Below are 15,916 nucleotides of genomic sequence, written 5' to 3' on the forward strand. Positions count from 1 at the left end.
AAGGAAGTTTATGTGATACGTGTTCCGAAAACATTGTAGTTGGTTTGGATCTTCCACCTCTCTGGAAACACATAGAGGTGTGGCGCTTAGGTTGATTCGATAGAGGTGTTTGGTGAATTTCCAGTAATTAATTCTCAGTCATGCCATAACTGTCGTGAAACTCCTTGATATTTGTGCTTATACCATGGCACTCTTGGAATCGTGAGATAAACTAGTGCGTAGTGATTGCCTTCGAATCCAGATGTCCACGACCGTTCCTCTTGTCAGTTCGAGGACAACAGCTTTCTGAGCATGATAATCGTATTTTTGAGAAGGAGTTTATCACATTTAATAGCTCTATGCAGAAATACATGCTTTACTAGGGCATCTAATTGCTCATTTCCAAGTATTCCAAAGTGGACTTCCATCCATACCATCACGATGTTGCAACAGTTCCTCTGCACCCCAAACACAAGTCGACAATTGCTGTAACTGTGGTAATGGCGCGACTGTTATGATGGTTCCTGATCAGTTTCAGGGCTGACACGTTATTAGTGATGATGACTATTGTGTCCCCTGTAGTCCTCTGTGTGGAGTAATAGGGCTTTCACAGTGATAGTTAACTCGGCTGTCATAATAGTGCAATGTGGATCCAGCGTGTACAGGCCTTGTTGTTTGGTTCGGGGTACCCAATAAGCGCTACCCCGCGCCTTCACCGGACTTAGACCCATCTGTATACGCACGCATCGTAATAGTGAGACAGGGATTCCATTGCTGTTGGGTTTGAAACTTTAAACTGATCCTGGTAGGGTCAACGCTGCATATAGCCCGTTGTACTGCGATAAAAAAGGACTTTTCCACATCTGGGGCCTTAATGCCTGCATCTCCATACATTCAACCGTCTCGGTTGGAAGTTTTATTTATTCAGTATCTGCCGCACACACAATAGGATGTTGATTACTGGATTTTTTCGTCGAGAGATATTCGCCTAAGTAGAATTCCTGGTTGAATTTGCTACGGAGGAATATTCGTCGCAGATTTAACAGTGGTTCACTCGCTTCAACCATTAACGCTTTGGATGGAGTTGGAACGAACGCCCCAGTAACTATACACACAATTTTGTATTGCATAGTCTTGAGTCTTTGGAGCATATCCGGAATCAAAGTATATCCTTAGTAGGGACCGGTGTAAAGACACCACTGTCCATTGATTACAGCCCAACGATACTCCAGTCATAGCTCTGATGAGATTGCAATCTTTCATACATGTGGTAATGATATGCCGGATATGAGGACCACATCTTAGTTTATCATCGATAATCATCCCAGGATGATCTGTTGCTTTCACGACTGGTAAAATATGCTCTCCCAGTTGTATTGGAAATGACTTTAGCGCATAGTTCTGTTGCACTTACAAGAAAGTGCAGTTACGATATCTGACATCATCATACCTGAAAAAAGCACGACCACAGCCTAAATTTGTTTACGAAGCGAAACAAATGAAGAAGCACAATCTGATTCTCTGTCTGCATCTCACTCGTGATTGGCCGTCTGCATTTCCCGTGATTCATAGCACCGTTGCCAGCAGCCATACATCACATAAAATCTGCAGACAGCGTAAGGTCACTTTTACCCATTGAAGTAATAAGTGATACGTTGAGTGTTGCGGCTGGGAAGTTGCCCCGACGTCGACAGCGAAACGGTAATATAAACATGGACCAGTAAATTAAATGGCGGCGGCAGTGAAACAATTCGAGCTTGCTGCCTGTGCAAAGTCAGGAACTCCAGTGTAAGGGGCGGCGCGTATGCAGATGAGCCGATTTGCAATCGCGGTGCCGGAAAGGATAGCCTGCAACAGGAATCTCGGCGAGTTCCGGCGCCGACGCCGCGCGATTGCGAAAGTTGGCGGCACGCGGTTCGGCACAGACAATTACCTCAGCTCTACAGACTGGCTGAATAATTCATACGCGGGGGGCCGTTTACGCCGGCACAGAGACTAATAATCGAGTACGGCAGCCTAGTCGCCTGTAGCGGGCGACTTAAAATTTATGTACAGCTTCCGATGGAGCGACGTCTGTTCCTCGTGAGTAGCGACGCGTAATTGTACCCTGGCAGAACGCACCCGGCCTCCCGTGGCGAACAGTGGTGGTTACCAGAGAAGCAAATTAGGTGCTGGTAGGCTGTGCTACATTTTTTGGGCAGTCCTCTCTGTAATCATTTAGCACGTGAAATTGTGTTATTCAAGAGGGTTAATGTTGTGCATCCTGTAAACAGAGATGATATTGCCGATAAGTGGACTACTCGAATTTATTGTAAAAACTGAAGGTGATTTTTATTTGGGTGGGTGTTATTATAACCTGGCTTGTTCCTGATACAGCCCACCAGGACGTTGCTGGGACCTGTGCCAACATTTCATCTAAGAGTGGCACTTAGACCGAAGTCCTCAGTTATGTTGTGAATATAATCTCATCTGTCTCTTCCCCTTCAGTTTTTGCCCTCTATAGCTCCCCTAATAGAGTTTTTACCAACCATGCTGAGCGCCTTACCCCATGTGCAGTCAGATGTTTATTATTAACCGCCCCCCCCCCCCCAACAGTCAACAACATGAGCACCTAAATAAACATTAGAATGAAAAAGAATTTGCTTTCAACTCTTTGATTTTTAAATGAAAGATAAATAATATTTAGTTTAAACCACGATATAATGAGTCTTTAACATAAATTGTATTACCTTCTCCTAGCAATCTTTATATACACTCCTGGAAATTGAAAAAAGAACACATTGACACCGGTGTGTCAGACCCACCATACGTGCTCCGGACACTGCGAGAGGACTGTACAAGCAATGGTCACACGCACGGCACAGCGGACACACCAGGAACCGCGGTGTTGGCCGTCGAGTGGCGCTAGCTGCGCAGCATTTGTGCACCGCCGCCGTCAGTGTCAGCCAGTTTGCCGTGGGATACGGAGCTCCATCGCAGTCTTTAACACTGGTAGCATGCCGCGACAGCGTGGTCGTGAACCGTATGTGCAGTTGACGGACTTTGAGCGAGGGCGTATAGTGGGCATGCGGGAGGCCGGGTGGACGTACCGCCGAATTGCTCAACACGTGGGGCGTGAGGTCTCCACAGTACATCGATGTTGTCGCCAGTGGTCGGCAGAAGGTGCACGTGCCCGTCGACCTGGGACCGGACCGCAGCGACGCACGGATGCACGCCAAGACCGTAGGATCCTACGCAGTGCCGTAGGGGACCGCACCGCCACTTCCCAGCAAATTAGGGACACTGTTGCTCCTGGGGTATCGGCGAGGACCATTCGCAACCGTCTCCATGAAGCTGGGCTACGGTCCCGCACACCGTTAGGCCGTCTTCCGCTCACGCCCCAACATCGTGCAGCCCGCCTCCAGTGGTGTCGCGACAGGCGTGAATGGAAGGACGAATGGAGACGTGTCGTCTTCAGCGATGAGAGTCGCTTCTGCCTTGGTGCCAATGATGGTCGTATGCGTGTTTGGCGTCGTGCAGGTGAGCGCCACAATCAGGACTGCATACGACCGAGGCACACAGGGCCAACACCCGGCATCATGGTGTGGGGAGCGATCTCCTACACTGGCCGTACACCACTGGTGATCGTCGAGGGGACACTGAATAGTGCACGGTACATCCAAACCGTCATCGAACCCATCGTTCTACCATTCCTAGACCGGCAAGGGAACTTGCTGTTCCAACAGGACAATGCACGTCCGCATGTATCCCGTGCCACCCAACGTGCTCTAGAAGGTGTAAGTCAACTACCCTGGCCAGCAAGATCTCCGGATCTGTCCCCCAATGAGCATGTTTGGGACTGGATGAAGCGTCGTCTCACGCGGTCTGCACGTCCAGCACGAACGCTGGTCCAACTGAGGCGCCAGGTGGAAATGGCATGGCAAGCCGTTCCACAGGACTACATCCAGCATCTCTACGATCGTCTCCATGGGAGAATAGCAGCCCGCATTGCTGCGAAAGGTGGATATACACTGTACTAGTGCCGACATTGTGCATGCTCTGTTGCCTGTGTCTATGTGCCTGTGGTTCTGTCAGTGTGATCATGTGATGTATCTGACCCCAGGAATGTGTCAATAAAGTTTCCCCTTCCTGGGACAATGAATTCACGGTGTTCTTATTTCAATTTCCAGGAGTGTATATACAGACCGACGAAGCGCTTGTAGTGCATGAGTGCTGCTTATGACTCCGCCTCAATGGGAGCTAACTACCCACATTATTGAGGGTAGACACTTGTTACAAAACACGATTCCTCTGAACCACTCCTCTCGATAGCAACATTTTCTTCACCGACAGCCGGGACTCCCACTTACACTGAACCAAATTAAAACCTGTGCACTATACTTAGACCCACTGTTTGCAAATTTCTTCATTGCTGGTCTCCTTACTTCTGAACCGGCGGGAATTGTAACACTTCAGGCTGCCAATTCTTAGTGTGTGAGCACTTCCAATAATAATAATAATAATAATAATAATAATTCCCGTGGAGGCCCGGGAAAAGAATAGGCCTCCGGTATGTTCTGCCAGTCGTAAAAGGCGACGAAAAGAACGAACCACTAATAGGGCTAACCCCCCTTTTAGTGTGATTAGTTGGTTCAGGACAGAAGCCTCGGACAAGCGCCGTCATGGTCGGGGACGACGCTTGAACCCTATGCCCGCCCATAATGGTAACGACACTGCTAGCCAACTGGAAAATGATTCAAATCCAAATAGAGGTGCTTTGCAGGATATGCTTCCTGCAACCACCCTAGAAGGAAAACAAAGACAGAGGATGAGATGGTCAGATGAAGTTAATCGACATCTCATGTTCTGTTATTACCAAGCAACAAACCTAGGAATCAACATAACTGGATACAGATCACAAGTATACACAACATTTATTACCAGATACCCAGAATTAAAATTTTTAACAGAACAACGACTAGCTGATCAGATCCGTGTAATAATCAAAAATAACAGGATACCCCAGTCAGAATTAGAAAACATCAAACAACAAGTACAACAAATACTGGAACAAAATAATGTGCAATCAGAAGAAGAAAATACAGTAATGGACTCAAACATCCCGGAGCAAACAAACAAAGAACAACACGCATCAATTAAACAGTCTGAGGAAAACGAAATCTTAAGACAGCCACCAGAACAAGCACAAATAGAACACGAAGTGACACACATGTTAGATGTAGAAGAAAAATTTCAGCTGACATATATAGAATACAAAGACACAAATACAGACATTAGACCATTCTTGCATAGACCGCCAAATAACGCACAAGTCGAAACAACAATAAAAACTATCAACACAATCATACACAACAAAATAAATGAAAACACAACTATGGAAGAGTTACAACTACTGGTTTATACAGGAGCACTCACTACACTAAATATACACTCTAGGCAGAGATCAGAACCAACCAACACACAGAAGAAACCCACAAAACCAGCATGGCAACACAGGCTACAGATCAGAATAGAAAAACTGAGAAAAGACATCGGACAGCTAACACAATTTATAAGAAATGAAATGTCAGAAAAAAAAACGAAGAAGATTAGGTAAAATCTCACAACAAGAAGTGATAGAGCAATTAGATGAAAAGAAGCAGAAATTACAAGCATTGGCCAAACGACTTAGAAGATACAAAAAAAGTGAAAATAGAAGGAAACAAAACCAAACATTCAACACAAACCAAAAGAAATTTTACCAGACAATAGATAACACACACATTAAAATAGACAATCCACCAAACATAACAGACATGGAACACTTCTGGAGCAACATATGGTCAAACCCGGTACAACATAACAGGCATGCACGGTGGATACAAGCAGAAACAGATATGTACAAGATGATACCACAAATGCCTGAAGTGATAATTTTGCAACATGAAGCCACCCAAGCAATTAATTCTACTCACAATTGGAAAGCCCCTGGAAAAGATAAAATAGCAAATTTCTGGCTAAAGAAATTCACCTCAACACATTCACATCTAACTAAATTATTTAACAGTTACATTGCAGACCCACACACATTCCCTGATACACTTACACATGGAATAACTTATCTGAAACCTAAAGATCAAGCAGACACAGCAAACCCAGCTAAATATCGCCCCATAACATGCCTACCAACAATATACAAAATATTAACCCCAGTCATTACACAGAAATTAATGACACATACAACACAGAACAAAATTATAAATGAAGAACAAAAAGGCTGTTGCAAAGGAGCACAAGGATGTAAAGAGCAACTGATAATAGATGCAGAGGTGACATATCAAGCTAAAACTAAACAAAGGTCGCTACACTATGCATACATTGATTACCAAAAAGCTTTTGATAGTGTACCCCACTCATGGTTACTACAAATATTGGAAATATACAAAGTAGATCCTAAATTGATACAGTTCCTAAACATAGTAATGAAAAACTGGAAAACCACACTTAATATCCAAACAAATTCAAATAATATCACATCACAGCCAATACAGATTAAGCGTGGAATATACCAAGGAGACTCATTAAGTCCTTTCTGGTTCTGCCTTGCTCTGAACCCACTATCCAACATGATAAATAATACAAATTATGGATACAATATTACTGGAACATACCCACACAAAATCACACATCTGCTATACATGGATGATCTAAAACTACTGGCAGTAACAAATCAACAACTCAACCAATTACTAAAGATAACAGAAGTATTCAGCAATGATATTAATATGGCTTTTGGAACAGACAAATGTAAGAAAAATAGCATAGTCAAGGGAAAACACACTAAACAAGAAGATTACACATTGGATAACCACAGCGACTGCATAGAAGCGATGGAAAAAACAGATGCCTATAAATATCTAGGGTACAGACAAAAAATAGGAATAGATAATACAAATATTAAAGAAGAACCAAAAGAAAAATATAGACAAAGACTAACAAAAATACTGAAAACAGAATTGACAGCAAGAAATAAGACAAAAGCTATAAATACTTATGCTATACCAATATTGACCTACTCATTTGGAGTAGTGAAATGGAGTAACACAGACCTAGAAGCACTCAATACACTTACACGATCACAATGCCACAAATATAGAATACATCACATACATTCAGCAACTGAAAGATCCGCATTAAGCAGAAAGGAAGGAGGAAGGGGATTTATCGACATAAAAAACCTACATTATGGACAGGTAGAAATGGTTCAAAATGGCTCTGAGCACTATGGGACTCAACATCTTAGGTCATAACTCCCCTAGAACTTAGAACTACTTAAACCTAACTAATCTAAGGACATCACACACACCCATGCCCGAGGCAGGATTCGAACCTGCGACCGTAGCAGTCCCGCGGTTCCGGACTGCAGCGCCAGAACCGCACGGCCACCGCGGCCGGCAGGACAGGTAGACAATTTAAGAAAATTCTTTATAGAACGAGCAGAAACTAGCAAAATACACAAAGCAATCACTCATATACATACATCGGCTACACCACTGCAATTTCATAACCACTTCTACAACCCTTTAGATCACATAACATCAACAGATACGAAGAAAGTAAATTTGAAAAAGAAAACACTACATGGCAAGCACCCGTATCATCTAACACAGTCACACATCGATCAAGACGCATCCAACACATGGCTAAGAAAAGGCAATATATACAGTGAGACGGAAGGATTCATGATTGCAATACAGGATCAAACAATGAACATTAGATATTACAGCAAGCATATTATTAAAGATCCCAATACCCCAACAGATAAATGTAGACTTTGCAAACAACAAATAGAAACAGTAGATCACATCACAAGTGGATGTACAATACTAGCAAATACAGAATAACCCAGAAGACATGACAATGTAGCAAAAATAATACATCAACAGCTTGTCTTACAACATAAACTTATAAAACAACATGTTCCCACATACAAGTATGCACCACAAAATGTACTGGAGAACGATGAATACAAATTATACTGGAACAGAACCATTATAACAGATAAAACAACACCACATAACAAACCTGACATCATACTCACCAATAAAAAGAAGAAATTAACACAACTAATCGAAATATCCATACCCAATACAACAAATATACAAAAGAAAACAGGAGAAAAAATTGAAAAATACATCCAACTGGCTGAGGAAGTCAAGGACATGTGTCATCAGGATAAAGTTGACATTATACCAATTATACTATCAACTACAGGAGTCATACCACACAATATCCACCAGTACATCAATGCAATACAGCTACATCCAAACTTATATATACAAATACAGAAATCTGTAATTATTGACACTTGTTCAATTACCCGAAAGTTCCTAAATGCAATATACCGTACAGTTAAAAGGAAGTCACGCTTGATCAAGGTCCGCGTCACCTTCCATTTTTAACCAGATATAACGTCTGAGACAAGAAAGAAATAATAATATTAATAATTTGTAGGCCGTACAGCAGTATAATAGCCATTACATAATGACTATTGTGGTGTGCTGCACATTAGGTCGTTTACTGTTGCGAGGTGAAGAATGAAAAATTTCTGATCTCTTGCGGGAATTACCTAAAACTTGGAGAAGACATTTTCAGTAGATGTTAAGGCATATGCGATGTAAATGTTGTTCACACATCCGTATCAAAAGCTATAACCTCCACCACATTGTGTCGTGAATTAAAGCTAGTATTTGATAGAATCTAATTATTGGTAACTTATATAGTGAGTAGTTTGTTATTACAATCTTATGAAACAGTGATAATGCTTATGATGTTTTTTGGAAAAATAATTTTAGGACCGAATCACAACTGAATACCTCTGTTAACAACGCTTCAGAAAATTAGATTTTACCGTTCATGAGGTAATTACCTCCAAATTGAGAACCGCTGCTCCAATACCTTCGAAGTTATTCCTTAACATCTCGTTTATTAAAAACATAAACACGTACGATACATAAAGCAAATTTTGGAAAAGGAAAACAAATCTTACTATGTTCTTAAGTAAAACGTTTGGATCCTATCTCACCTGAATTAGTATATTCTGTTCTATTACGGTTACTACTATATATGTGTCATGAGATCAGGTTTACGTGGTTTGTATATGACAGTACTATTTGTTACAACCATTACCTTCTCTATTTCACTGCGTTCCTAATAGTGACCTCGAGCCTAGTCTCCCCGAAGGGAAATTCCTATCTGTGTTGGGCGTTAGTGTTTCTGTAGTTGAGATTTATTAAATTGCATATGTATCTTTATGTAAAGTAATACAATGTTTACATTTTACACGTTTGAAAACAATGAACAAAAGAAATAATGAATTACTTGTTTTACTTTGTACAAATAAGAAAATTCACTGTTTTATTTCATATTAGCAAGTTATTTCTAAATTCCATTTATATATTATATTACCTGCGATGTTGTTGCAGTCGTGTGATCTGCTGCTATGGCGTATGTGTATCTGTGTCTTGTTATACTGTTGTGTTGATATCATCAGTGTCCGTACCTTCATCTGTTTGCATATAAGTGTTTGATCTGTGTTGTCTCACGTATCGTTCTGTGGTGTAGGGTGTGTTTCTGATCGGATCATATATATGGTCGTTGATGCTCCTAGTTTTTGTGTGGCGGTCTTGGTATTTCATCACTTATGTCATTAAGAAAGCTCCATTTGTCTCGGTCCCTTAAAGCTTGCCATGTGGTTTCGACTTCTGTCAGTCATCTGTCTTACGTGTGTGTGTGTGTGTGTGTGTGTGCCGTGGAGACAGAGGAGTACATTTGTACTAAAGTGCAAAGCAGGCTAGCTTGGGTTTCCACAATCCCGTCAAGCTTCCCGGGAGCCGTTCAGCCAGCTGCAGCTAACAGCAGGTTGCGCTGTCAATCCACTGTGACCAAGCTTAAAAAAATTAGTATCTGTCTCACAATGCAAATTGTGTAAATTGTTAAAAAAAAGGACAAGCCTTAGTGGGTAACAAGTTTGTGGAAATGTGTGCTAAGGACTTGAGGCAGTTTAGCAGTATGTATGCTTTCTAAAATTAGGGCAAACACTGACAGCAGCAGGAAAAAGTGTGACATAGTGGATATAGAAAAACACATTCTAGCTGTATGCAACTTAGTGCTAAGAAAGCTTTGTATAAAGGAAAAACTGCTTCTTTCAGACCTTTACTTTTCAGAATAATATAACAGGAAAATTGAAGTTCGTGATTACTGAAACGCCTTTGTGGAATTGAGAATTAACTATTTTGGTCACTTATAATGAACTCAGCGAACCCGCGTCCTGGAAAAATAAATTAAAATTGGTCTAAGTATGGTGATATTTGGCTGAAAAACACTAAAGTTACAAAAACTGTACTTCCAAAACATTAGTTTAGCTGACGTTGCAATATAATAGATATCTTCAGGTTCTTAGATGCTAAAGATCACGACTTTCAGAAACTCTTCTCATTGCTAGAGAAAACATGTATTACAGGTGACATGACGATGGTTCGCAATGAGAATAGCCAGTACTAATCAAATGGTTCAAATGGCTCTGAGCACTATGGGATTCAACTGCTGAGGTCATTAGTCCCCTAGAACTTGGAACTAGTTAAACCTAACTAACCTAAGGACATCACAAACATGCATGCCCGAGGCAGGATTCGAACCTCCGACCGTAGCGGTCTTGCGGTTCCAGACTGCAGCGCCTTTAACCGCACGGCCACTTCGGCCGGCCAGTACTAATCGAAAGAGGGTGAAGTCGCGAATAAATAAATAAGCCCAAAATACGCCGAAAAGGGAAATAAGGACAAGTGAAATCGACCATTTTCCGGCCTCCAATGACCCAAAGTGAATATGTATTTCATCAAGTGTCGTCTTGTGATATTCAGATATTTCCGTCAACTTCCGAACTCTAAGCAATCAGTACAGCGACAGCGTACAGGATAAACCGCTACGTAGCGTAGCACAGCGGGAAGACGGGCAGGCAAGCTAGACTCCTGTAGCCTGCTTGGACGGGAGTAGAAGACATGCGGCAGGTTGTCTGCCTGGCTAACAGGCGAGCTTGGGCAGGTTGAAAGCGGACACCTCTGGTCCGCACTGCGCTCTTTCGGCTCTCGTCCACTTTACAGACCTTGGAGGTACTACCTCCGTATCAAGTAGCTCCTCAGTTGGCATCACGAGGCTGGCATCCTCACACCAAGGAATAATTGCCGGAAATACCGGGAATCGAACCCGGGTCCTCTGCATAGCAGTCAGACGCACTGACCACTGAGCTATGTAGGCGTATCTAATGTAAAATATCAAAGTTTTGCATCGTGTCTCTAACTGCATAGTGTTTTATCCTATGTGCCGATTATTAGCGACAAAAAACAATAACGCAACGCAACGTTATGTTCCTTATCTCGTACTCTATTGCTTCCCTTATAGTGTGAACTCTCGTTCACAGATACAAGCGAATGGCTCTGAGCACTATGGGACTCAACTTCTGAGGTCATTAGTCCCCTAGAACTTAGAACTAGTTAAACCTAACTAACCTAAGGACATCACACACATCCATGCCCGCGGCAGGATTCGAACCTGCGACCGTAGCGGTCTCGCGGTTCCAAACTGCAGCGCCTAGAACCGCACGGCCACTTCGGCCGGCCAAGCGAATGGTAGTGAATACTGGTGAATTGTCTTTGAACGCGGCCAGTGTAAAGTGAGCTTAACGGAAACTTACTACTGATTTTAATGTAATGTGTTACAACTTTACCCATTTTATGTTTCAGGCAGAAGGGTCTTTACCAATCCTGAAAAGAAATATTTAGACCATTATAGTAGTTTTTATGGATACTTCTTCTTGAAACAGAACTAGCCCTCCAGCTCGCTTTCCTCCTCAAGGAACAATTCTGTGACACATAACATGTTTTGCAGGAAATCTGAATACGGTCATCGCTGACGGAAACAGGTAATCTAAGGACCAGAAGTTTTGTGCACGCTGACGGAAGTAAAAGAAATTTATTCTGCACTCCCTGGATCACTGTTTTAATCCCCGAACTCGTCGCCGTTTCTGAAACACGAAGTCCATTTGTGCTGTCTGAAACCTAACATCACTAACAAGGACACGGATAGAAAAGTTCAGATTTGTAATACGACATTATTGCTCTCCAGGTGATGTTTTTTAGTATTCATAGAAATATAAAGGGTGCGAATGTGGCATACAGCACAAACCTACGCTATAAATTATGAAACCAGTTCGTACATCGACCGTAGACTGTAGTATCGTAGTATCGTTGTTAGTGAATGGTACAGTATTGAACTACGTCGAGGCTTGGGTAACGGAGACTGTGAAATTGTTTTTGGTTTTGCTACTGAAGAACTTGATGTGAGACATCGCATGGCTGCAGGTCTGTTCCTTCTAGATTAAAAATTTTCGCGACCAAAGTTACTGTGAAAAAGTGTCAGATATACTTTGAGACATACTGTCACATGATCATCATAGTTGTTTCATTACCGCACAGTTCCAGTCTCTCACTAGTTCTACACAAACACTCAACATGTTTTCCAGACGTTATACTCGTTCTTATTTTCTTTCTCTGACTTCTTCTCCGCTTCAGTCTCTTGTCTGTGCCCCCCGTTTGGACTTTTTCCTGTTATTTATACAGAACTTAACGGGTACAAGGGAAGATATCTTTGTGTGTGGTACTTCAATATGTACACACAAGAGTTCTTTCTTTTTTTCTTTTTTTTCCCCGTCAAACAGTCTTCCCACAAACACGAGACTCGTCACATAGGTTACTACCTCATGTTTTCTGCACCGTCGCAGCTGCGCCACTAAGTGGGCTGTCTATCAGTTTGTGCCCACACTTCAACATCTGATCTACTGACCAGGAGAGAAGAAACAGCCGGCCGGAGTGGGCGAGCGGTTAAAGGCGCTACAGTCTGGAACCGCACGACCGCTGCGGTCGCAGGTTCGAATCCTGCCTCGGGCATGGATGTGTGTGATGTCCTTAGGTTAGTTAGGTTTAAGTAGTTCTAAGTTCTAGGGGACTTATGACCACAGCAGTTGAGTCCCATAGTGCTCAGAGCCATTTGAACCATTTTTGAGAAGAAACATTTATGGCTTGGTCTTGGCACATGTACTTGGAGGTGCAGTATTACCCAACCTAAAAATATATGACTCTTAACAGCCCTAGTTATTAGTCTGCAAATGACGTAAATACCGATGTAAGCCGGCCGGAGTGGCCGAGCGGTTCTAGGCGCTATAGTCTGGAACCGCGCGACCGCTACGGTCGCAGGTTCGAATCCTGCCTCTGGCATGGATGTGTGTGATGTCCTTAGGTTAGTTAGGTTTAAGTAGTTCTAAGTTCTAGGGGACTGCAGTTAAGTCCCATAGTACTCAGAGCCATTTGAGCCATACTGATGCAATGTTGTTTAGTACACTGTCCTAAGCCACCAACAGAAATATTTGCACTTATACCTGTCACATCCCGAATGTAAAATATACTTCAGCTGTCTTGTGTTTCAGAGCTGCCTATAGCAGCTATAATAAATACACTGACGAAAAAAATATCGCAACACAAAAAATAAATAATGTAGAATAATGAAATTTCGGGGACACATGTGGGCAAGCGTTATCCTGTTGGAAAACACCCACAGGAATGCTGTTAATGAATGGCGACACAACAGGTCGAATCACCACACTGACATACAGATTTGTAGTCAGGGTGCGTGGGATAACCACGAGTGTGCTCCTGCTGTCGTACAAAGTCACACTCTAGACCATAATTCCAGGTGTAAGTCCAGTATCCAGTGAGTCTAGCATGCAGACAATTTGGCTGCAGTCCCTCAACTCATCTCATTCTATCCAACACACGACCATCACTAGCACCGAGCCAGAACCATCTTTCATCAGAAAACACAACAGACCTCCAAACTGCCCTCCAATGAGCTCACACTTGATACCACTGAAGTTACAAATTGCAGAGATTTGGGGTCAGCGGAATGCACGCTACAAGGTATTGGTTCGGAGCTGTCGTTGAAATAAGGGATTTATAACAGTTCGTTGTGTCACTGTGGCGCCAACTGCTGCTCAGATTGCTGTTGCAGATGCAGTGCGATGGGCCAGAGCCATACGCCGAAGTCGATGGTCTTCCCTCTCGATAGTGTCACGTGGCCATCCGGAGCCCGGTCTGCTTGCGACCGTACATTCTTCTGACCACTGCTGCCAGCAATCATGTCCAGTGGCGATATTCCTGTCAATATCGCGGAAGGGACATCCAGCTTCTCGTAGCCTTATCACACGACCTCGTTCAAACACACTGAGCTGTTGATAATGGCGTCTTTGTCGCCTTTAAGGCATTCTTGACTACCACGTCCAATCTCTTGGGTAAATAACATTCACGGCCGTTATAGCGTGTCTTTAAAACAAACCTGATTTGGATCCTCATAGTGACGCTACCAGCCCCACTCTGCAACTGCAACTGATCCGAAATTTGAACAGTCATCATCTTTTAGATGTAGAAACACGCCAACCGACTTTCATTTATGTCGCACATGTCATTTTTGTTGTTGCGATATTTTTTCGACTGTGTAGCATACTTACGTGTAAAAATTATAAAGAAAAGAATTCAAAGACAACATTACAACTGTAGCGAGTCATCTGTGTATGAAAGTAAACAAGAAGCAACTGAGTTTTGCTAAGGGCACTGACCTCATAATATTTTATAGGTTTATTTGTTTTACTCTGTCCACGCTCTTTGCCTAATGACGTCCTTGATGTCTGATCATTAAGCACGTGCAAGGAACAACTCCTACGCATGGCGCACTGCCGCGACAGGAAACGCCACTCCAGGTGCCATGCAGGGCCGTGGAATGGGCGGTCGATGTGGCGTTATTAACGGCCGAGTAGGGCGGCGGCGCCAGTACAGCTGCCGCTGCCCCCCACCACCGGCTGGCTCGGCTCACTCCAGAAGCTTGGTGTTTTCACATGACGTAGTCACCGGCAGTGGCAGCCACAGTTCTAGGGACCAGTGTCTCGTCTGATGGGATGCTAAAATCCACCCAAGCCTCCACGTTCCTGATACCACTCCGATGCTATCAAGCTACTGACTCATTCGTGGCTTTGTAACACAACCTTTTCATAGTACCATAAAAGTTACTCGAAGCGGTAATTAGCTTACTTCGCTCATTTTCATCCCATTCATTATGTAATATGTTATCGTATTTTGGGGCAACTCTGAACATTAACAAAAGGATATTTATATCTCAGAAAACTGTAATCAGAACGATATTCGACATTAGTACGTCAATTTCGTTCAGGCTGCTGTTTACAGCGAAATAGGATCGCTCCTAATTAATCTACCTATCAGTAATGACCATATTGATGTAAAATTCTAAAAAAAAATCTTGTGATCTCTTGAATAAAGCAGGAACGCGCCAAATCACAAAGAAAAATGAAGAAACCTGATTCTTTATCGATAACTAAAAAAATTACAAAAGTCGACTGCTCCCAGAATATTATTTTCACTTGTGCTAGAACGATAATTAACATTCAGCAACACAAGAAGGCAACTTCCACAATTTCTCTGGAATACTGCAACGTGACAAGCTTCTATATGTAAACGAACTTTATGCAGCATGCTACTACGCCGGCCGGAGTGGTCGAGCGTTCTAGGCGCTACAGTCTGGAACCGCTCCACCGCTACGGTCGCAGGTTCGAATCCTGCCTCAGGCATGGATGTGTGTGATGTCCTTAGGTTAGTTATGTTCAAATAGTTCTAGGTTCTAGGGGACTGATGACCTCAGACGTTAAGTCCCATAGTGCTCAGAGCCATTTGAACCATTTGAGCCATGCTACGACAAAAGCTAAATTCCCGCTGTATAAAATTTCTAGCAACGAAAATCCACCTACTTTGTTCTGACTGTTTGGAGATAACTAGCTCACTGC

At 42.8% G+C, this 15,916-nt stretch overlaps 1 non-coding gene across 1 annotated transcript; it reads left to right on the forward strand.

Moving 5' to 3' along the window:
* The first annotated feature begins 13,202 nt into the window (after positions 1-13,202).
* On the forward strand, positions 13,203-13,286 carry Trnas-gga (transfer RNA serine (anticodon GGA)). Its single transcript is given in 2 exon segments — positions 13,203-13,242; positions 13,252-13,286. It is a non-coding gene; the product is annotated as a tRNA-Ser (tRNA).
* The last annotated feature ends 2,630 nt before the right edge of the window (positions 13,287-15,916 follow it).

This window comes from Schistocerca nitens, chromosome 2, assembly GCF_023898315.1.
Source record: "Schistocerca nitens isolate TAMUIC-IGC-003100 chromosome 2, iqSchNite1.1, whole genome shotgun sequence".
Taxonomy (NCBI): domain Eukaryota; kingdom Metazoa; phylum Arthropoda; class Insecta; order Orthoptera; family Acrididae; genus Schistocerca; species Schistocerca nitens.